We start from the raw sequence: 24,475 nt of genomic DNA, 5'->3' as shown, positions 1-24,475 counted from the left end.
AACTATGGAGAAAATAAACACATGGGACTACATCAAAATAAAAAGCTTCTGCACAGCAAAAGAAACCATCAACAAAATAACAAGAGAGTCCACTACATGGCAGAACATATTTGCCAATGTTACCTCTGATAAGGGTTTAAGCTCCAAAATTTATAGGGAATTCATGAAACTTAACAAAATGAAGATAAACAATCCAATCAAAAAATGGGCAAAGGACCTAAATAGACACTTTTTGAAAGTGGATATACAGAAGGCCAAGAGGCATATGAAAAAATGTTCAAAGTCACCTGTCATTCAGGAGATTCAAATCAAAATAAAAATGAGGTACCACCTCACACCTGTCAGAATGGCTATCATCAACAAATCGACAAAGGATAAGTGCTGGTGAGGATGTGGAAAAAAGGGAAACCTCATACACTGCTAATGGGAATGCAGACTGGTACAGCCTCTGTGGAATACAGTATGAAGTTTCCTCAAAAAATTAAAAATGGAACTCCCATATGACCCAGTAATCCTACTTGTAGGAATATATCCCAAGAAATCAGACACACCAATCAGAAAGAATATATGCAACCCTGTGTTCATAGCAGCACAATTTACAATAGCTAAGATTTGGAAACAGTCTAAGTGCCCATCAGCATATGAGTTGATTAAAAAATAGTGGTACATTTATGGTACATTTACACAACGAATACGATGCTGCTGGAAAAAAGAACTCTTCCCATTTGCAATAGCATGGATGGATCTGGAGAGCATTATGCTAAGCAAAATAAGGCAGTCAGAGAAAGGTAAGTATCACATGATCTCACTCATTTGTGGAATATAATGAACAACATAAACTGATGAACAAAAATAGATCCAGAGACATAGAAGCATTGAACAGACCATCAACCCTCAGAGGGAAGGAAGAGAAGGGTGGGGGGTTAAGAGATCAACCAAAGAACTTATATGCATATAAGTATAACCAATGGATACAGACAATATGGGGGTGAAGGCCTGGGCTGGGGGGTGGGGACAGGCTGGGGACAGGACAGTGGGGAAAAGGGGGACATATGTAATACTTTCACCAATAAAGAATTTTTAAAAATAAATAATAAAATAAAACCCAATTGTAATAGTTGTATACAACTATTACTATTTAAAAAAATAGATTGGATGAAGCAGAGGACCAAATCTATGATTTGGAGGACAAGGTAGAAATAAATACCCAGTTAGTGCAACAAACAGAAAAAATAATTAAAAAGCAGGAAGGTACCTTAAGGGACAACATGAAACATAACAATATCCACATTATAGGAATACTAGAAGGGGAAGAAGGTGAGATAGTAACAGAGAACCTGTTTAAAGAAATAATGACAGAAAACTTCCCCAATCTGGTGAAGGAAAATGTCACACAAGTTCAGGAGGCACAGATTAAGATGAACCCAAAGAGACCTCAGCTAGACACATCATAATTAAAATAGCAAACATTGAAGACAAAGGAATAATCTTAAAGGCAGCAAGAGAGAGAGAGAGAGAATTACATACAAAGCAGTTCCATTAGAATGTCAGCTGACTTCTCAAGAGAAACACTTCAGGCCAGAAGGGAGTGGCATGAAGTACTCAAAGTAATGAAAAGCAAGGGTCTAAATCCAAGACTACTGTATCCAGAAAGGCTATCATTTAAATCTGAAGGTGAGCCTGGCCGGCCGTTGCTCAGTGGTTGAGAATTGACCTATGAATCAGGAGGTCATGCTTTCATTCCTGTTTAGGCATATGCCTGGGTTGTGGGCTCGATCCCCAGTGTGGAGTGTGCAGGATGCAGCTGATCAATGATTCTCTCTCATCATTGATGTTCCTATCTCTCTCTCCCTCTTCCTTCCTCTCTGAAATAAATAAAAATATTGAAAAATGAAATAAAATAAAATTGAAAGTGAAATTAAAGCTTTCCAGACAAAAGAAAGGTTAAAGGAGTACACTACCACCAAACCAGCAATGCAAGAAATGTTAAAGCAGTCCTGAGAGGGAAGTTCAGAGCACTACAGGCCTGCCTCAAAAAACAAACAAAACAAAACAAAATTATAATAAACTATTTAACCCTACAACTAAATGAATTAGAGAGGAGCAGCCAGAAAAGCCCAGAGGAAGTGGAAGGAAGGAAATAATAAAGATCAGAGTGGTAATAAATGACATAGAGATGAAAAAAAAAATAAAAACACAGTACAAAAGATCAACAAATCCAAGAACTGGTTCTTTGAAAAGATAAACAAGATTGATGAACCCTAGCTAAACTCATCAAGAAACAAAGAGAGAGGACCCAAATAAATAAAATCAGAAATGAAAGAAGTGATATAACAATGAACACCACAGAAATACAAAGAATTGTAATAAAACCCTATGAACAACTACCTGGACAAACTGGGTGAAATGGACAAATTCCTAGGAACATACAATCTTCCAGAATCAGAAAACCTGAGTAGGCCAATAAACAACAGATGAAATTGAAGCAGTAATTTAAAAACTTCCAGTAAACAAAAGTCTGGGACTGGGTGGATTTACAGGTGAATTTTACCAAACTTTCAAAGAAGATCTAACACCTATCTTTCTCAACTATTCCAAAAATCTCAAGAGGAAGAAACACTTCTAAGCTCTTTGTATGAAGCCAGAATTATTCTAATTCCAAAACTAGATAAAGACACTACAAAGAAATACAATTACAGGCCAATATCCTTGATGAGCACAGATGCTAAAATCCTGAACAAAATATTAGCAAATTCGATCCAGCAATATATTAAAAAGATCATACACCATGATCAAATGGGATTTATTTCAGGGATGCAAAGTTGGTACAATATTTGCAAATTAATAAATGTGATACATCACATAAACAAATTGAAAGATAAAAACCACATGATCATATCAATAGATGCACAAAAAGCATTTGACAAAATCCAGCATCCTTTTTTTATTAAAAATTCTCAGTAAAGTGGGAATAGAGGGATCACACTTCAACATAATAAGGGCCATATATGACAAACCTACAGCCAACATAATACTAAATGGCAAAAACTAAAAGTGTTTCTCTTAAGAACAGGAACAAGACAAGGATGTCCGCTTTCACCATGCTTATTCAACATAGTACTGGAAGTCCTAGCCACAACAATCAGACAAAAAAAAAAAAATGGAGATAAAAGGCATCCAAATTAGAAAGGAGAAAATAAAACTGTCATTATTTGCAAATGACATGATATTATACATAGAAAACCCTAAAGACTCCACCAGGAAACTACTAGACTTAATAAATGAATTCAGCAAGGTGGCAGGATACAAAATCAACATCCACAATCCAATGGCATTTTTATACACCAATAATGAACTCTCAGAAAGAGAAACTAAAAAAGTAATCCCATTTACTATTGCAACAACAACAAAAAGAAGATACATAGGAATAAACTTAACCAAGGAGGTAAAAGACCTGTACTCAGAAAACTGTAAGACATTGAAAAAAGAAACAGAGGAAGATATAAACAAGTGGAAGAGTATACCATGTTCATGGATTGGAAGAATTAACATAATTAAAGTGTCTATATTACCCAAAGCAATCTACAGATTCAATGCAATCCCTATTAAAATATCAATGGTATACTTCCTGGAGCTAGAACAAATACTCCAAAAATTTGTGTGGAACCATAAAAAACCCCAAATAGCTGCAACAATCTAGAGAAAGAAGAATGAAGTAGGAGGAATCACAATACCAGATATCAAACTATACTACAAAGCCATTATAACCAAAACAGCCTGGTACTGGCATAAGATCAGGTATATAGAGCAGTGGATTAGAACAGAGATCCCAGAAATTGACCCACACCATTATGGTCAATTAATATTTGACAAAGGAGGCAAGAGCATACAATGGAGTAGACAGTCTCTTCAATAAATGGTGCTGGGAAAACTGGACAGACACATGCAAAAAGATGAAACTAGACCACCAACTTACACCATACACAAGAATAAACTCAAGGTGGATAAAAGACTTAAATGTAAGGCATGAAACCATAAAAATATTAGAAAAGAACATAGGCAGTAAAATCTCAGACATCTCAGGTAGCAATATGTTTATGGATACATTTCCTAGGGTAAAAGAAACTAAGCAGAAATAAACAAATAGGACTACATCAAAATAAAAAGCTTCTGTACAGCAAAAGACACCAGCATCAGATTGAAAAGGGAACCCACTAAGTGGGAGAACAAATTTGCGAATGATACATATGATAAGGGGTTAATATCCAAAATATATAAAATGCTCATACAACTCAACAAAATTAAGAAAAACAATCCAATGAAACAATGGGCAGAACACCTGAATAGACATTTCTCCAAAGAGGACATACAAATGGTCAAGAGACATATGAAAAAAATGCTCAAAGTCACTAATCATCAGAGAAATGCAAATTAAAACCACAACTGAATATCACCGCACACTTGTCAGAATGCCTAGCATCAAGCAATCAACAAACAACAAGAGCTGGTAAGGATGTGGGGAAAAGGGAACACTAGTTCACTGCTGGTGGGGAATACAGATTGGTGCAGCCAATATGCAAAAAAGTTTCCTCTAAAATTAAAAATAGAACTCCCATTTGACCCAGCGATCGTACTTCTGTGAATATATCCTAAAAAAACCAAAACACCAATCAGAAAGAATATATGCACCCCTATGTTCATAGCAGCGTTATTTACAATAGCTACAATTTGGAAACAGCCCAAGTGCCCACCAGTGGATGAATGAATAAAAAAACTGTGGGACATTTACACAATGGAATACTATGCAACTGTGAAAAAGAGGGATCTCTTACCCTTTGGGGCAGCATGGATGGACCTGGAAAATATTATGCTAAGGGAAATAAGCCAAACTGAGAAAGACAAATATCACATGATCTCACTTATTTGTGGAATCTAATGAACAAAATGAATTGACCAACAAAATAAGACCTGAAACAGAGAGGCATGGGACAGACTGACATACCTCGATGTGGAGTTGTGAGATAAACCAAAGAACTTACAAACTCATATTCATAGCCCATGGACATGGGCAGTAGGGTAGTGAGAACCTGTAGAGAGGTAGGTAGGGCTGGGAGGAGGAGGGAAAGATGGGGAAAATTGGAGATATCTGTAATACTATAACAATAAAAAATATATTTTAAAATGAAATTTAAAAAAAACAACAAGTGGGACCACATCAAACCATAAGCTTTAACATTGCAAAGGAAACCATCAACAAAGTGAAAAGGCAACCTATGGAATAGGAGAAAATATTTGCAAACCATATACTTGATAAGGGGTTAATATATAAAACATAAAAGGAACTCATAACTCAATAGCAAAAAACAAACAAACAAACAAACAAAAAACCACCCACCCAAAAATTCAATTAAAAAATAGATGAGTCCTGAATAGACATTTTTCCAAAGAAGCCTTACCCATGGCTAAGAGGTACATGAAAAGATACTCACCATCACTAATCACCAGGGCAGTGTAAATCAAAACCACAATGAGATATCACCTCACACCTGTTAAGATGGGTACCATCAAATAGACAAGAGGTCACAAGTGCTGGTGAGAATGTTAGAGAGAATGGAAAGCAAAATAGAGGTTCCTTGAAGAGACAAAAATAGAACTCCCCTATAATCCATCATACCCACACCTAGGTATATATTCTAAGGGACAGCCATGAGAAAGAAGGAAAACCTTCCATCTGAAGTAACATAAATAAACCTGGGTGGCATTATGAAATAAGCCAGACAGAGAAAGATAAATAACGTGGGACCTCAAAAAAAAAAAAAAAAAGTCAAACTCATAGAAATAGAGAATAGAATAGTGGCTGTCAGGGTGGGTGTGGGGGAAATGAGGAGATGTTGCTCAAAGGTTACAAATTTTCAGTTATATGATGAATAAGTTTGGGATATAATACATAACATGGCAACTATCTATATATATAAAAGCCTAAGTGACCATTCAACTGTACAACTGTTTGACTGGTAGCTATGATGCCCACTGACCACCAGGGGGCAGACGCTCAATGCACAGGCATGGAAACATGGAACAGACTGATGAATCTCAGAGGGAAGCAGAGAGAGGGGAGGGTGGGAAGAGATTAACCAAAGATCTTATATGCATACTAGAGGCCCGGTGCACGAATTTGTGTACCAGTGGGGTCCCTCAGCCTGGCCTGTGGGGATTGGGCCAAAACCAGCCTGGTGCACAGATTAGTAGTTAATAGTACAGAGGTACATTTTAATAGAACTCAAAGAAAAAATATCATGTCTTAGAATATCATGAAAGAAAATTGGCAGTGTCATAGAGATAGAAATATTTGAATACTATGTTTTTCCTATTTTAATTCTCCTTTAGCACAATTTTTAAAAAATGGATGGTTACATATTAATGGATAGCTTCATTATGTTTGTGTATGTGTGCACTGGAAAATGCTTTTAATAAATTATGTATTCATGTGTTTTTAAATAAGCAACATTAAACATCATCTAGTGCAACCTACTTGTTGGTACTTAGTATAATAAAATGTAAATGTAGAGAAAGACAAGATGTTTTCTCAGTTCCTAGAACACAGTTTTTCATCGTGGGAATTATTTCCCCAGTTTTAGCAAATGGGAACTTTTTCCCTCTTGAAACTGGACCTTTTGACCCTGCACAAGTGATTGCTAGTCGTCCACACTCACGCTTGTTTTGAGATCCAAAAAGAAGGTACAGCAAACATGGCCCGCCCTGCAGCGGAACAGGTTGAAGACAGATGACCACTTTCCTAACTGTTTCTAGATTGTCCCTTTGACTACTTAGAGCCTCAAACAGCTTCAACAGAAAATGTCACCGTGAAGTCCTCCCCTCCCCCACAAGTCCCCTCTCCCTCAAGAGGCAGAAAATACAAGGTTAGTAATAGAACACTTAGAAGTGCTCCCACTGGGCCCTGCCTGCTACTCACCAGCAAGGAATGTGGTTGGGCTTCTCCGGCCGAGGCTAGTCTGAAAGGTTTTTCATAAACCACCAATTGCATTACATCAGTGCATCATCTTAAATCCCATGGTGATTTTCCTAAACATAACCAGCTTGCTGGCTTCAAACATATAATCTCTTCTTATCCTTGCAAAAAGTTCTCTAAATGCTTATATTCCTGCAGGGCCATACTAAAATGGCCAGTTAGCTCACATGGAATAAATACGAAAGGGAAAGTATTGCATCACTTGTCAAGAAATAAAGCTGGGATGAAAAATATAGCCACCACGCTAAGCTGTCAGGCTGCCTGCCTGCCTAAAGCCTGCAGTACGAGGCAGCCCACAGCCCTCTGTCTCCTGTGTGTTTCTCCGCTGTTGGGGCAGGGAGGGTGGAGGAGCCTGTGGTTTGGAAAGGTCATGGTGGAAATGGAAAGAAAGCAGGAAAGAGACTCAAAGAGCCCCTTTTCTCTTTGCCAAGCACCGTGTGATAAGGATGTCCACCCCTGAACTCCACACTGATTGGGAAGTCAAAGCCGCTCAGCAAAGGGGAGGAGCTCATACAAGTGAGGTGTATAGGTCAGGAACAAGGTCATGAGCTCTCACTCAGCTCAAGACAAATCTCCTTCGCGCACTAGCAAATGGGACTCAGTCCCCCTCTGCAAAAGCAGTTTGGGGCAAAGGTTGTTGGAAGGCCTGTGAAAAAGAACACAGAAAGGAGTGAGGGGCTGCCCACACTTCAGCAGGAGTTCTCTGTAAGGCCTCATCTGTCCTCAAAGGCTGTTCCCATGTTACCCACTCTCCCAGAGGGACCTCCCCCAGGACTCTCCCCCCCTCCCCCAGCCCTGCCTCACTTCTGAGGTCCAGATGCAAACATCTAGCGGCTCCCACAATGGCCATGTCCACATAGAGTCCTCTCTCCTCCTGCTGCTGCCACGAGCGCCCAGCCGGCGCGCTGTCCCCCAGAGCACCCCAGAGCTCACCCCCTCAGAGTCCAGGGGCTCCTCAGTGCTGTGGCACAGGCTCCTCCCCATGACCTCTGTCTGGGGCTGAAGGTCACCACTCAGAACCGCTGAGAACCACTCTGCGTGGCACCACTCTGTCCCCTCAGCGCAGTCTGCCCATCAAGGCGGGCTCCTCAGGGGCCCAAGCATCACCCCAGAGTCTGGGCAAGTGCTGGACCTGCCAAGGGGAGAAGGAGCAGCGACGAAATAGAACAGGCCTGCGAGGGAGCATTTAAAACACCAAGTGCAATGCTCCCTGAGCGCATACGGGGAGGCCGAACCCCGACTCCCACAGCTGCCTTGAGGACAGCGCAGCCCTTCCTGCCCGTGCCCTCCGCGCAGTGCCCTCCCAGGAGGGCTCCCCTGCTCCCGCCCATCTCCCGCCCCGGAGTTCCTCCGGGCTGCCTCTGTGCTGTCATTTTTCCCGGGTTCATTTGGCACCAGCTACTCCATTGGGCAGTTCCAACCCCGGGTCTGTGTCTCCAGCATCCCTGCCACCTCAGGGGCCAGAGGACACCAGGCCCGCAGGAGGCCCTCCGCCTCGCAGCCCGACGGGCCATCCCGCAGGGGCTGCGCAGGGCTCGGCGCCGCACCGGCACGCGGGGCTCACACCTTCCCAGGCAGCTGCGTGTGTGAGAGCGGCGTGGCCAGGGCCGGCCGGCTCCCTCCGCTGTGGCCGGTGTGTGCTTGGGCGGAGGTGGCGCCTCTGTCCAGGGCGCGGGGCGATGGGAACAGCCTGCCTACTGGAGGGGAACAGCATCAGAATGGACTTTTCATGGGTGCTCAGAGGCTTATCCAGTGGCAGCTGTAAGGGAAAAGAGAGGAGAAGAACAGCCAGTGCCTATCTCTGTTCTTTTCACCTTGCCGCCTCGCAGAGCGGACGCCGCGCCCCGGGAGCGGGAGGAGGCGTGGCCGCGGGGCACCTGACTGCGCATGAGCGCGGGCACTCTGGAGAAGCATGAGCAACGCAAGCCCGACGCCAGCCAGCGCCCTTCGACCATGGGACGCGGAGAGTGAGGTCAGTCCCTCCGCCGAGCGGGGTGCAGTCCAGGCGCCCGCGGCCACCCGCAGCGCCCACGCGCCGAGCGCTCTGGACAGCAAGCGGCAGGAGCACCCCGGCAGCCAGGCCTGCAGATTTCCGGGAAACTGAGTCAGGGGGACACTGGCCGTGATGCAGTCTGACTCCAAAATGAACGTTTGCATTGTCCTCAAGCCTCGGTGTGAAAGGAGGGCGCGAAACACGGAGCTGACGCCGAAGATGGCTGGGGAGTGGGTGGGTGGCAAATTCCCCTCGGCTCCCAGGAACGGCCCCCGCACTCGGCGCCTCGCCAGCTCTGGGCTCGGTGTACAGGTGGGTGCAAGGCGAACCCCCTCCCCTCTTCCTTCCCTCCCCCCCCCACCCCCGCTGACAGGGCCCAGCCCCAACTCATCGGGGTGCGTTAACCTTCACAGGTGTTCAGCGGGATGGCAGGAGTGAACGCGGGTTATTGTTGGTGGGAAGACAAGAAAAGTAAAGGTTGCGCTTTTCTCAGCGCATCCCAGCAGGAGGCACCTGCAGACACTTGTCCCAATGTGGCTGATGTCAGCTGTGCCGGCCTCGCTCGGGTGGCGCCTGCCGGGCTTCTGCGAAGTGACTGCTGTCTTTGTAATCAGTAAGCGATTCGCGAGGCATTGCAGTAAGACCACGTGCGTATCCTCCGCTCAGCAAACCTCATCTAGTGCTAGTTCTGTCATCAGCCCACGGTCATCTAAATCCATTTATTACTATGGCCATTGCCAAAAGGTAATTTTCCTATTAATTTATTCTCTAAATCCAAACTGAGGGACATTTTATAAAGTAACTGGCTTGTACTCCTCAAAAACATCAATATCTGAAAAACTGGGCGACAGGGCACTGAAAAGGCATCACAAGCAAATGCCACGTGAGATGCTTCTTTGTTTCTTTACTCTGAGGACATTCTCAGGACACTGTAAAATTTGAATAAGCTCTGGAGATTCAGTGTCACTATTATATCAATGTTATTTTCCTTTTTTTAATTTAATAAATCTTTATTGTTCAGATTATTACAATTGTTTCTCCTTTTCCCCCCCATAGCTCCCCTCCACCCGGTTCCCACCCCACCCTTTGCCTTTACCTCCCCCCACACTGTCCTCATCCATAGGTGTACGATTTTTGTCCAGTCTCTTCCTGAACTCCCCTATACCCCTTTCCCCCTGAGAATTATCAGTCCACTCCCTTTCTATGCCCCTGATTCTATTATATTCACCAGATTATTCTGTTCCTCAGGTTTTTAATTCACTTGATTTTTAGGTTCACTTGTTGATAGATATGTATTTGTGGTTCATAATTTTTCTCTTTACTTTTTTCTTCTTCCTCTTCTTAAAGAATACCTTTCAGCATTTCATATAATACTGGTTTGGTGGTGATGAACTCCTTTAGCTTTTTCTTATCTGTGAAGCTCTTTATCTGACCTTCCATTCTGAATAATAGCTTTGCTGGGTAGAGTAGTCTTGGTTGTAGGTTCTTGCTGTTCATCACTTTGAATATTTCTTGCCACTCCCGTCTGGCCTGCATAGTTTCTGTTGAGAAATCAGCTGACAGTCGTATGGGTGCTCCCTTGTAGGTAATTAACAGTTTTTCTCTTGCTGCTTTTAATATTCTCTCTTTGTCTTTTGCTCTTGGCATTTTAATTATTATGTGTCTTGGTGTGGTCCTCTTTGGATTCCTTTTGTTTGGGGTTCTGTGCGCTTCCTGGACTTGTAAGTCTATTTCTTTCACCAGGTGGGGGAAGTTTTCTGTCATTATTTCTTCCAATAGGTTTTCAGTATCTTGCTCTCTCTCTTCTTCTGGCACCCCCATAATTCTGATGTTGGTGTGCTTGAAGTTGTCCCAAAGGCTTCTTACACTATCTTCAACTTTTTGGATTCTTTTTTCTTTTTTTTGCTTTTCCAGTTGAGTGTTTTTTGCTTCTTTGTATTTCAAATCTTTGACTTGATTCTTGCGATCCTCTAGTCTGCTGTCGGGTCTCTGTATAATATTTTTTATTTCAGTCAGTGTATGTTTAATTTCTAGTTGGTCCTTTTTCATACCTTCGAGGGTCTCATTATATTTATCGGCCTTTTCTAGGATATTCTTGAAGAGCCTTATAACCGTGGTTTTGAATTCTATATCCAGTCGTTTGTTTTCCTCCATTTCTTTCGTTTGTGATCTGTTTCTTCGTCTCCCCATTTTTCACTGCTTCCCTGAGTTGGTAGAGTAGCTTTGTGTGCTAGGTTTCCTATATGGCCCAGTGGGTCGGCCTCCCCAGTTAACCTGAGGTGGACACTCTTGGTGTACCCCTATATGGACTGTGTGTACAGCCTTGTTGTAGTTAAGTCTTGATTGTTGTTGATATCACTGGGAGGAATTGACCGACAGGCCAGTTGGCTGTGAGGATCAGCTGTGTCTATGCTGGGAGAAGTTCGGTGCTGGAGACAGCCTTATAGGATTAGCCTTGCCAGATTGCAAAAGCCACTGTGCTCAGCTTGGAAGAGGTGGAGTCTCAGGGCAGGGCAGACAGTCTTGGCTTCCCGACGACCCTGCCCTTGCGCGTGAGTCTCCAGACCTCTGCCTTCTGTAGTTCCCGAGTTTCCACCTTACAGTCCGAATTTCCCCCGTAAGATCGTGGGTCCCCAGGGGCTCGCCCGGAACTGCGGTTCAGTGCAGTCGGAGCTGGGGTTCAGTGCTGTCAGGAGCTTCCCACTCCCTTCCGCTAGGGATAGCCTGTGGTAACCTCCGCAGTCAGTCTTTGTGCACACTCGCGCCTCCAGACCCCTGCCGCCGCGGCTGCCCTGAGTCTCTGAGTCTCCGGGTGCCTTTCTCTCTACCTGGCAGTCCACACTCCCCCTGTATGAGCCTGGGTCCACAGGGTTTCGCCCGGAACTGAGGTTCAGTGCAGTCGGAACTGGGGTTCAGTGCAGTCGGGGGCTTCTTTCCCCCTCCCGCCAGAGAAAGCCAGCCAGGCACTCTGCCACCCTTCCTCTCTGCGTGCACGTGTCTCCGTACCTCAGCTCTTTGCCGCTCCTTCTCCGTGAGATTTCCTCTTTCCTTCTAGTTGTAGAATTTCCACTCAGCCAGCTTTCCTGTGGTTCTGGATGGTGTCTGTTCTTTTAGTTGTAGTTTTGAAATTGTTGTGTGGGGCAGCAGTTTAGGTGCTTACCTATGCCACCATCTTGGTTTCTCTCTCAATGTTATTTTCTGATTTTGATCATTGTACTTGCATTATGTTCTTGTGTTTAGGAATTACACATCAAAACATTTAGGCATAAAAAGGATTATGGCTACAACTTTCTCTCAAATGGTTCAAATAATAATAATATTTGTCTATAATGAAATTTAGTAAAATATTAACATTTGGGAATTTGGGTGAAGGATATATGGGAGTTTTTGTACTGTTCTTGCCATTGTTTTACACATCTGAAATGATTTCAAAATGAAAAAAATTAAATGTACTATGAGCCTGAGCTGAACATGTGTGCTGGGCTCTCTGTGACAGGGTGGCTGAGCTGCGCCCTCTGGCAAAGACGCTGGGGCTCTCTTGTTTCGGGGCCATTCGAAGGCTGAGCATAGTATTCTCCATCCCCGGACAGACACTGGCCCCTGCTCAGTAGCAGCTTTCTCTATTGTGCTTTTTGTGGAGGGGGACACAGTTGAGTCAAATCCACAAAAGTTCGTTTTCTAGAAGAGTTACTCATAGCCCATTCATTGGCCTCTAAATTCCAATTCGGGGCATGACATTGTCACTGTCACATAGTCCATTCTACATCAAGTTTCCTGAAATAGATCATCCCAGGGCCGGCAGCTTCCACAGGCCTGCAGGTCCACATGGCAACAATAAAGGTCTTAGCCACTAAGCCCCATGATAAGTGACAAGCACACCACATAATGAGTCCTCCTCTGCACCCGAATATGCCTTTCCCCACAGAGCCACCAGAGCATAGCTCTGCGCTCCCAGGCCCACGCTGCCCGATGGTGACTTCAGCTTGCGAAGGGAAGAGAAGCGGCCCCAAAATAGATCTTTAAAAGCTTCCATTGTCCTTTGTGACAGCACAATTTGCTCTACCATTTTAGTCTTTTATCAGAAAGCTTTCTGAACCAGTGGTCTATTTTGAGCACCAAGACAAGACTTCTGTGGCCTCAGCCAAAGCTGTTCAGGAGGGAGAGCTGCTGAGCCAGCTTGCTGACGGAGGCCGCAACCCGAAGTCCTCCTGGGTGAGTGGGAAAGGTGCTTCCATAACAGCTGATTCTTGGCCCATCTCTCCCTTTCCCACTCTGTCCATTTAGCATTCCATTAGAGAGAATATACAGTTGAATGCATGCCAAGAAAATGAAATACTCCACAAACATTAATAGCTTTACTATATTAATAGCTTGCCCAGAGTCAGCTATCTCCAGAGGATCGCAGCTTCTCTCCCTGTGATGTCCATTTTCTCTTTTCCTTCATATTCCTGGCCTGCTACAGATACAGGCATTTATATGGGAGGCAGCCGCTCGTAAAACCCATACTGAGCTCCCATCTAGTGACACGGGGCTCAGCCAGCATAGTGCTGAGCTCCTACAATGTGGGGCTTTACATATGCCATCGCCATCCCATTTAACCCTCAGCACAAATCTATAGGACATGTTATTATTCCCAATATTTCAGATGAGAAAATAGATGTTTAGAGAGACTGAATAACATGTCCAGAGATCCATAGGCAGGACAGGAGGTTTCAATTTGTCTAGAGAGCTCTAGTGTTTCCACTCTGATGGTAGGTAGAGCGATACCAAGACCTCCTTTATTTGCCTGTTGAAGGCCCAAAATTCTCCGACCAGGTTGGTTTCAGTGGCTAAGTTCTTAAGTTGCATAAGAATGCATTACATTTTGCACCTTTTTCACTTGTAGTCGCCTCCTCGGTAGCCTGCACAGTAAGAACGTGACCATATTCGCTCTTTCCTCCGGCTGCGCCCGGGGCTCTCCAGCACGCAGAGCTGGGCGGGTGCTGTCTGCGCCCCAGGCTACCATTTTTAACCTGTCCTTTGGCTTCTGTGAATTATGGGACAGAAGAGGTCCCACCTGGCGAGAAACCTGAAAGTCTGCCCTAGATACGGCTACTCTTCAAGGCAGTGACATCTTTTTCTTATTAATTTTAAGAGTCTTTGTTTATTGTGGATATTAGCTCTTTATTTGTCAAATACACTTCCTTGTTAATCATTTGTCCTTTGGCTTTGTTTTGGTATTTTTTGCCATGCAACTTTTTTGCATGAATAAGTGTCATCAGTATTTCTCATGTTGTTGACAAAAATGTTTAATTACAACATCAAAAGGACAGTAATTAGAAAAGATTATGATGATATATACAAGGATGTACCAATTGTAATCTCTATTTACCATTAAAATAGAAAAATCGGAACCTTCAAATATAAGAGGTATAATTTAGTTATGGTGCTGTGCATGTTTGACATTTCTATTGTTTTCTTCATTTTTATTGTTTTTTTGTCTGAATTGCCAATATTGCTTCAGTTTTATTTTAGAATGGCAAATGCAGAATGTTTTAATTACATATGGATTGAAAAGTTTCCTCTGAGTTGGCCTGAAGCACCAACGACCAATTTTAACACTATTTCTTTAGGAAAGTGAATTCAAATTGAAAGGAACAAACTTGGAAGCCAAGCTTTGGAATGTGTAAACTGAGGCTGCCTCTGCCGTTTCATTTAGCTGGGAGACCAGAGACACAAAACAAATAAGCCAGCACTGCGACCACGTCTGCCAACTTTTTGTTTGGCCCGGGCGGAGGGGAGTATAAGATGGAGGGTGGTTTCACTTTTTTTTTGGTTTCTTGATAATAACCACATTTGGAGGCTTCTCTCCATTTCCAGACATCTGCCAACAATCAGCATCATTTTATTATCTTGGATAATGCAAAAGTGTTTAGTTTACCATTTAATCAAAACATTTGCACAGTTCCACTTAGAAAGCAAAAATTGGGTTGATCATTTTCTGCATAAAGTCAAATCACGGAATGTTTTCAACCATGAAATGAAATTTAATTAAATGTTGGAATGACACACATTTCCGCATGAACAGACGTTCTTAAATAATGGTTAAATGATATGCAAAAGAAATTGGTTTTACATATAGAAAATATTGAGTGGTGACTTAATAAATGTTTCCCAGGACCTTGAAGGCATGGCACCAATGGGTAGCTTGCTCATCGGAGGAGTTAGTTGCTCCATGAAGATGCCTGAGCTGAGCTTCTCAGACTTGGCCACTGAAACATCTTCAGTGATAGAAAGCAGACGCCTGCTGGGCCCAGGCCCTTCCCTCCTGCTTCTGCATGCAAGTGCACTTGACCTCACAGTACAGCGGTTCCGTTGCCTAAAAATGCCTTCACAAACGGGGGTGCTCCAGGGTTGTGCGCTGTCTGTGTTGTGCCTTCAGAAGCTCCCAGGGTCATTAAGCAGGCACTGTGGGGTGTGCCTGGCTCCGGGGAGGAGAAGGCCTTGGGGGAAATGGAAAAGTGAAACCCTACCCAACACAGAGTGACTCAAAGGGGCCGACTGTCACTTGAGACTGAGGGACACTTGGAAGGCTGACTGGACCCGTAGACCATCAGACTACGGAAAGGATCTATCCCGAGGAAGAGAGGAATGCTTCTCAGGTCTGCACTGTCAGCTATAACAGAGCTGTGTAGAAGCTTCGGGAAACATCTAGCAAGGAAGCCAAACAGTTTGGGGTCAAAATCAATAAGCTTGAGAATGTGGTAAGATGCTGGGACCTCTCTAGTGTTTTCTTCCAAATGGCTTCATTAGGTTCAAGTCAACACCCTATAGTTCACCTGCTTACAGTGTACAACTCAGTGCTTTCTTAGTATATTGACAGGGTTGCACAATCACCACCACAATCTAATTGAATCTAATTGGAATATTTTCATGCTCCCCAAAGAAGCTATGTACCCATTAACAGTCTCTCCTCATCCCCCTTCCTGCCCGCAGTAACCACTGTACTACTTTCTGCCTGTGTAAATTTGCCTTTTCTCAGCAAAAGTATACATGGAGTCATACAATATGCCAGCTTTTGTGACTGACTTCTTTCACTCAGCATGTTCAAGGTTCATCTGTGCTGTAGCATGTATCAGCACCTCCTTTTTTCCATGGCCGGAAGCATTGCGATATGGCTGTGCTACATTTTGTTGCCCACCCACCAGCTGGTGGGCACAGGTTGCTTCCACTTTTTGGCTGTGATAAATAATGCAACTGTGACATTCGTGTACACGTTTTTGCATAGACTTAGGTTATCAATTTTCTTAGGTAAACCTAGGAGTGGAATTGCTGGGTTATATAGCTAACATTTTATGTAACTACTCTACTATACTGTTTTCTACAGTAACGTCACCATTTTACATCCCATCGGCAATATAGAAGGTTCCGGTTCCTCTATGTGCTAGCCAGCCCTTGGTCTTTTCTCTCTCTTTAAAAAAATTTTTCTTAAAAAATATGTATTTATTTATTTCATAGAGGAAGGGAGAGGGGAGAGAGATAGAAACATCAATAATGAGAGAGAATCATTGATCAGTTGCCTCTTGCACACCCCCTACTGGGGCTCGAGCCCGTAACCCAGGCATGTGTCCTTGACCAGAATCGAACTCCGGACCCTTCAGTCCGCAGACTGACACTCTACCCACTGAGCCACACCAGCCAGGGCTCTCTTCTCTTTTTGATGTGAGCCCTTCCAGTGGTGTGGAGTAGTGTCTCACTGTGGCTTTGGTCTGCGTTCCCAATAACTAATGAGGTGAACAGCAATCATATGCTTATTGGCCGCTTGTATATCTTCTTTGGAGAAATGTCTACTTAAGCCATTTGCCCATTTTTAAATCACATTAGTTGTCTTTTTAATATTGAGTTGTGTTTTTTATGTATTCTGGATAAAAGTTCCTTATCAGATATATAGTTTACAAATATGTTTTCACATTCTGTGGATTATGCTTTTATTTTCTTCTTTTTTAAAAAAATGTTTTTATTGATTTTAGAGAGAGGAGGGGAGAGGGAGAGATAGAAACATTATTGATGAGAGAGAATCACCGATGGGCTGCCTACTGAACACCCCCACTGGGGATAGAGCCCCAAACCTGGGCATGTGCCCTGATGGGGACTCAAACTGTGACTCCCAGTTCATGGGTTGATGGTCAATCACTGAGCCACACCGGCTTAACTGTTTTTACTTTTTTGATAGTATCACTTGCAACATAAAAATTTTCATTTTTGATGTAGTTCAGCTTAGCTCATTTTTCTTTTGTTTCTTATCATTTCATGTCATATATAAGAAATCATTGCTTAACCAAGGTAGCGAGCACCCAGCATGAATTTTAAAGACTATTTATTCACACAATGCTTCTTTGTGGAGACAGGATTAAATGAGTCAACGAAGTTTCTTCTATTTCAACAATTCTATTCATCTATAAAAGGAGCAACTCATGCAGGGCCTGGGAGCCAAGGTCCTGGTTTTTCTCGGTGTTGCTGAGTTCCACAGGGTTCCTCCTACTTCCACTCGCAGCACTCAGGCCTTCAGCCGGCTGGGCTCTTCTGAGGTACAGACACATGTTTGAAATGCAGATCATTGGTGTTTAATGCAGCTCTCCCCTGTTGCTTTAAACATCCCAGGGAACTTATATTCTTCTGGAGTCATCTTTCCAAGGACCCAAAGTGGCGGCCATCTCTCAGTCTCTCACTAAGCCCTGCTCTCCGCCCAGGGCACAGCCCCGCCTCCTCTTTCCCCCCACCCCCACCCCTGCCGCCCCTCCCGAGCTGCCCTGTTCACAGGACGAAGATCAAGGTCACCTGAGAACGCCTTCCTTCATTGTAATGCCACCTTTTTTGAACAATGACATCATTTTAACAGCTTAGTCTTACAAATTGTGCCACATTTCATGTTCATTTCATTAGAAAGCTGCTGTCTGTGTGCACAATGTGAAAGGAGAGGACGCCCCAGAGTGGCTGTGGCTGGGACACCCCAGAGTGGCTGTGGCTGGGACACCCCAAAGTGGCTGTGGCTGGGACACCCCAAAGCTGCTGTGGCTGGGACACCCCAAAGTGGCTGTGGCTGGGATGCCCCAGACAGCTCACTGACAAGGGCCAGGAGAGGGCGGGCAGTGGGGCTGCGGCTAGTGAGTCATTACACACTATTTAAAATGTTAAAGTCATGTGCTTTATTATACTAACAGATTAAAAAGAACAATGGGATCTTGTCAATAAATGCAGAAAAATCACTGGACATTAGCAAAAAATTAATAAACCTCAAGCAAGGCTGACCAAGAAAAAAGATAGAAGACAAATTATCATTATCAGAAATCAAATGGGAAACATTATTACAAATTTACAGACACAAAATGTAAAATAAAGGAGGATTATGGAAAACTTCTGCTAATAAATGTGACAATTAAAATTGGGGGGGAAAAATCAAATGGGAAATTTTCTTGAAAGGCATAAACTACCAAAACTCTCTCTAGAAGATATACATAAACTTGAATAGCCCTGTATCTGTGAAAGAATCAAAAATTGAATTCATAGTTAAAATCTTCCCAAAATCGCCCAGGCTCAGATGATTCACTAGTAAATTCTACCAAACACTGGAGGAAATAAAAATACCAATTCTACACCAACTCTTTGAGAAAATATAAGAGTAGGGGGAAATTTCCAATTTTTATTTTACTAGTATTTTAAAAAAATGTGTTTTTATTTATTTTTAGAGAGAGGAGAAGGGAGAGGGATAGAGAGATAGAAACATCAATGAGAAAGAAACATCATTGATTGGCTGCCTCCTGCACACCCCCTCTGGGAATGGAGCCCGCAACATGGGCATGTGCCCTGACCAGGAATTGAACCACGATCTCCTCAACCACTGAGCTACACCGACCAGGAAAAACTCCCAATTTTTAAAAGGAAGCCAGCATATCCATAACAAAACCAGACTAAGACACGAAAAACAAAAACTGCAGACCAAGTTCCCTCGTGACGCAGATGAAAACCCTCTGGGTGGCGTGTTCATACAGTAGAGTTCTCCTCCATAGAAAGAAGAGCGGCGCGTCACACACCCCAACATGGGCATCTCATGTGGTTATGTGGTGGGAAAGAAGTCAGACACAAAGGAACACATACTCTCTGCTTCCACTTACACAAAACTCCAGGGCAAATTCCAGCAATAGAAGGCGGGTCAGAGGTGGTGCTGGGCCAGGCTGGGAGGGAGATTAGCTGTAAGGGGATAGGAGGAGGTTATGTGGTGCTGAACACGTGCTTGCATGATTGTGGTCATGGTGACACCATTCATGTAATGGTCAAAAATCAGTAATAGTACATTTTAAATGGATGGATATAAATATCTGTAATTTTTACATCATAAACCTGATTTAACTAATTACTTCTGATTATAGAATTAGAGCTACCAAGGTGATGATGGGAGGTCGCAACAAAGAAAACCAGAGCCCAGACCCACCCGAGAGGCCACAGCCTGTGAAACTGCACAGGGAAGAAGACACGGAGCTACGCGGCACGTGACGGAGGTGCACGAGCTGAGCGTATGCAGGACAAGGTGCTGAGTGCCACATCAAACACGCATGTGCATATAGACTACACGACCATTATTAGCAGGAGCATTTTATGGTTTTTGATAACCTTATTGAGATATAATTTACCTCCATAAAATATTTTTGCAGATCTGATTGTTTTTAGTACATTTTACAATTATTCAGTTATGCAACCGTCACCATAATCCATTTTTAAAAAAAATTCCATAATATTTTCCACAATGGCTGCACCAGTCTGCATTCCCACCAATAGTGCATCAGTCTGGCTAATGCAGGGGTGGGAACGTTTGGCCCAGGGCCATACAAGGCCCACAAAATCATTTGGTCTGGTCCTGCCAAGGCATAGGGGTGAGCTAATTAAATGATTGACCAAGTATAGCAGGCTAATTTTTAAGTTGATAATTTTGTATGGCCACAAATCCATACTAATAAAAGTATAATATACTAATTAGACCAGATAGACTGTATATCTTCCGGACATTATACCAGACGTCCTTCCTGACAAAGCTGGAGGCAGGGGCAGGGCCAGCCTGCAAACTGCCCACGGACCCCTCACCCAGGCTTGCCCCACTCCCCAGAGGGTACCCCCACCCTGATCAGGGGCCCCCTTCAGGGCAGGCCAGCTGGCCCCCACCCATGCACCAGGCCTCTATCGTATATAATAAAAGGGTAATATGCAAATTACCCCTAATGGGAGAATGACCAGAATGACCACTGGACCAGTCACTATGAGGTGCACTGACCACCTCTTGGTCCCTTTCCCCTGCCAGCAGCCTCCGATCACCTGATGGCCACCCATGGCAGGGGGCGGGCTGGTGAGCTGCGGGAACAGTTGACCTCTTGGTCCCTTCCCCCCTCCCCCCCCACCCCCACTGTCAGACACTGATCACCTGATGGGGAACGGGGAACTGGGGGTGGGTGGCGGTGGGGGGCAGGGCTGGCTGTGGGCAGCTGGGGAAGATGGCCTTGGTTGCAGGCCAGGCCTAGGGACCATACCCGTGCACGAATTTCATGTGCTGGGCATTTAGTGATGTTATAAATATCTAAATGGCCCTTGGCAGAAAAAAGGTTCCCCACCCCTGGGCTAATGGTTCATCAGTTTTATTTATATTTTCAAAGAACCAATTCTTGGTTTTATGGATGTTTTTGTATTGTTTTTTAAGACTCTACATCATTTATTTCCCCTCAGATCTTTTTTATTTTCTTCCTTCTGCTTACTCTGGGCTTTTTTTGTTGTTCTCTTTCTAGTTCTTTTAGGTGTGGGGTTAGATCAGTGGTCGGCAAACTCATTAGTCAACAGAGCCATATATCAACAGTACAACGATTGAAATTTCTTTTGAGAGCCAAATTTTTTAAACTTAAACTTCTTCTAATGCCACTTCTTCAAAATAGACTCTCCCAGGCTGTGGTATTTTGTGGAAGAGCCACACTCAAGGGGCCAAAGAGCCGCATGTGGCTCAAGAGCCGCAGTTTGCCGACCATGGGGTTAGATTATTTATTGGAGATTTCTCTTGCTTCTTGAGGTAAGCCTGTGATGCTATGAACTTCCTTCTCAGGACTGCTTTTTCTATGGCTGATAGTTTTTGGGTTGTTGTGTGCTCATTTTCATTTTTTTCCAGGTAATTTTTTTATTTCTCCCTTGATCTCATTGGTAACCAATTCATTGCTTAATAAGATGCTATTTAGTCTCCAAGTGTGGATTACTAATTTACAAGTGCTCTTTTGTGTCTGGCTCTTTTATGTTTTTTAGATCCATATACATGGTTGCATGTCCCAGTAGTTTATTCTTTTTTTTAATTGCTTAAGTAGTATTCCATTGCATGATTATACCAGTTTCTCTATGTAATTTGGTCTTACTCTTGTAAGGGCAAGTGTGTTCTGATTTTGTCTTTAATCAGAGGCTTTTCTGGGGTTTCAATGGAAAGCCTAAGGTGTTCACTAAACCCACAAACGAGGTAGGACTCAAACCCTGAGCTCTGCTTCAGCTGCAGCAGAGAAAGGCCCTCTGCCTTCCAGCAGTGCCTCCTGCTCCCCGAGGAGCTCGCCTGCAGGTGCGATCCTGGGCTAGGTCAAGGATCTGGGGGCATTTACTCCTGTGCCTGCCCATTTCCAGCTGTTCTGACACCCACTTGATTAGTCCTCCAACACTCCAAAACAATAAGACCACCTGAGTGCTGGCAACTGGGGCCAGGCAGACTGGGGGGTGGGGGGCGAGGCATGTAAGCATTGATCCCACCCACTGCAGGTGGATTGCTTCAAGGATGAAATTACTCCTGCCTTCAAACAGTTGCTTTTTCTGTTGTTTCTAGGGTTCATAATTGCAATCTTCAAGATGGTTAACTACTATTACTGGAAATGGAATTCTTAGGGGTGATTTTTACCTGCTGAAAAGAAGTGTTGTATTTTAAAGTCTCCAGCAAGAAACTGCAGAAAATTTATAGAAACCTTTTATAAAAGCCAAAGTGTTGTGGACCTGATGGTGCACCACCCAATCCCCACGGGAGACCATCGAGAGCAGAGAAATCGCCTGCAGGCCCAGGAGAGGGGCCTGACCTTGACCGGCTCCACCCACACCGTGATCTCACACTTCCAACCTCCAGAACTCTGAGCCAATGAATTCCTGCTGTGTAAGCCCCAGCATGTGGCACTTGGGCATGCGGCCTGAGCTGTCTGATACAGTAGAAGACTTTTGTGGGTGAAGAAACTGTTCACATGGGGCAGGAAGAGGAAGTGTGATGGGAGAAGGGCTACTTACAGTGGAATTGGTCAAATGTACTACGGATAATGGAACAAACCCCACAGTTTTCTATTGGAATGGGAAATATAAGAGTAAATCCATGCTTTCCAATAGAGAGATGATAGGTGGATAGATTAGGGAGATATAGACAGACAGATGATCATAAGCAGATAGAGATACAGAACTATACAGACAGGTAAATGCATGCACACACACACTCCTCAGCTCTCATGACGGAAGCACCTGGAGCAGCAGCACCTCAGAGTCAGCGCATCCAGCACCTGGGTGTGGCATCTGCACGCCGCTCCCACCAAGAGAGGCCCGAGGCCCTTGAGGGAATGGCTGACTCCCTTGCCAGAGCAGGGAAAGGACAAGAGGAGCCTGGAGCACCCTCACATCAGAAAATGATGAGGTAAACAAAGACTGATGGAAGTTAGCAAAGGCCACAGGGGCCAGCTTAAAGGGACTCTCATTGACCAGATTTAAGACTACTTTGGTCATCAAAATAAATACTGATAATAGCAGACTATATAACCCATTGAAGAAAAGAGGAAATCTTGTATTCATAGGGATAGAACAAGTAAATAAATAAATTGGACATTGAGGAACAGCATACTCCCATAGTTCCAAAGTTACTTCCTCCCAAGAAACTTATAAATTACAAGGGGGGGAAAGGATTATTTACAGCAAAAAAATGTGGCAGACCCCAGCGTAATCAAGAGATTCAAATGAATTATAAAAAATTGGTCAAATCAAAATTATGTGCCACCTGCTAGGATATAGCATTACTTCTGTGATACTGTTGCCAAAAATGCAAGACTGAAAGAGATTATGAAAAAATGCCTGACAAATCTAAACAAGGGACATTCTAGAAAGAGCCTACATGCAATCTTCAGAAGTTTCAAGGTCATGAAAATCAAGGGAAAAGGAACTGCTCAGACTGAAGACTACAGAGCCAGGACAACTAGCTGTGACACATACACTTTGCCATAAAAGGCATTATTGCCCTGGCCGGTTTAGCTCAGTAGATAGAGCATCGGCCTGCAGACCAAAGGGTCCCGGGTTCAGTTCTGGTCAAGGGCACATACCTTGGTTGCAGGCTCCTCCCAGCCAGGGCCCTGGTCCGGGCACATGCAGGAGGCAACCAATCAATGTGTTTCTCTCACATCGATGTTTCTCTCTGTCTTTCCCTCTCTCTTTCACTCTCCCTAAAAATCAATGGGAAAATATCCTCGGGTGAGGATTTACAAACAAACAACAAAAAGAGACATTATTTGGACAACTGGTGAAACGTCAATTGGCCTGTGGATTAGATGCGTGTCAGGTATCAGTGTTAACTTCCTGGTTTTGACGGCTGTGTTGCAGTTCTGTCAGATGTCCTTGTTTAAGGGAAATACGCGCTAGAGCATCTGGGGTGATGAGCAGCAGATCAGCAGTTTGTTCCCCAGTGGCTCAGGGAAATAAAAACAATTTCTTTGTATTGTACTTACAACTCTGTATGTTTGAGATTGTTTAAAAGTTTTAACGAAATGATTACATTTCCTTAACCCAGTTTAACAAAGGCATCCACCTAATCTTACTGTCAGTCGGAGCAAGTCAGAACACAGAGCCAGAGACACTGTCGGAATAGAGAGAGCTCGATATAAAAACCTCTTGAGTAAGTCAGACGTTATTAACTACACAACTGAAAAGGCAGAGAGATCTAAGGTGTCACAAAGGAGCTGTCCAGTCCTGGGCCTGGGAATAAGGGGACAGATCAGAATTCTTAAATTATCAAACTCTGGGGCCTCAATTGGGAGGATCAGAAAGAAGGGGTTGGGGTGACTCCATAGCTGGGCTCAGAACCACCTGGAGATAAGACCACAACCAGGCCTAGCAGTGGCTTCTCCATGTGGCCCAGCCTTCCTCCAGCACGGGGCATCGCCTTCTCACATGGCAGCTCCGAGCTCCAAGGGGACCAGGTAGGAATGAGGTCGCCCTTGCACCTAACCTCAGGGCAGGGGCGCAGACAGCCCCTCAGAGGGAGGAGTGTCAAGCTCACCTTGCAGAAGAGCCAGTTTGGAAAAGGCAGCCCAGGAAGGGAAGGTGCCAGAGTTGGCCTAGAGGACACTGCAGATCGCAAATCGCTGGACTGAGATGATAAAACAGAAGCACCA

The 24,475-nt window shown here is 44.0% G+C and overlaps 1 long non-coding RNA gene across 1 annotated transcript; it reads left to right on the top strand.

Annotated features, from left to right (window-relative positions):
• Nucleotides 1-8,929: 8,929 nt before the first annotated feature.
• Nucleotides 8,930-23,807, top strand: LOC308248149. Its single transcript, XR_013960600.1, has 3 exons — nucleotides 8,930-9,335; nucleotides 19,430-19,587; nucleotides 21,892-23,807. It is a non-coding gene; the product is annotated as an uncharacterized lncRNA (long non-coding RNA).
• The last annotated feature ends 668 nt before the right edge of the window (nucleotides 23,808-24,475 follow it).

Source organism: Plecotus auritus (genome assembly GCF_963455305.1).
Source record: "Plecotus auritus genome assembly, chromosome: 5".
NCBI classification, from domain to species: domain Eukaryota; kingdom Metazoa; phylum Chordata; class Mammalia; order Chiroptera; family Vespertilionidae; genus Plecotus; species Plecotus auritus.
Note: the sequence above shows the minus strand (reverse complement) of the source record. Positions and strands in the feature narration are given on the sequence as shown.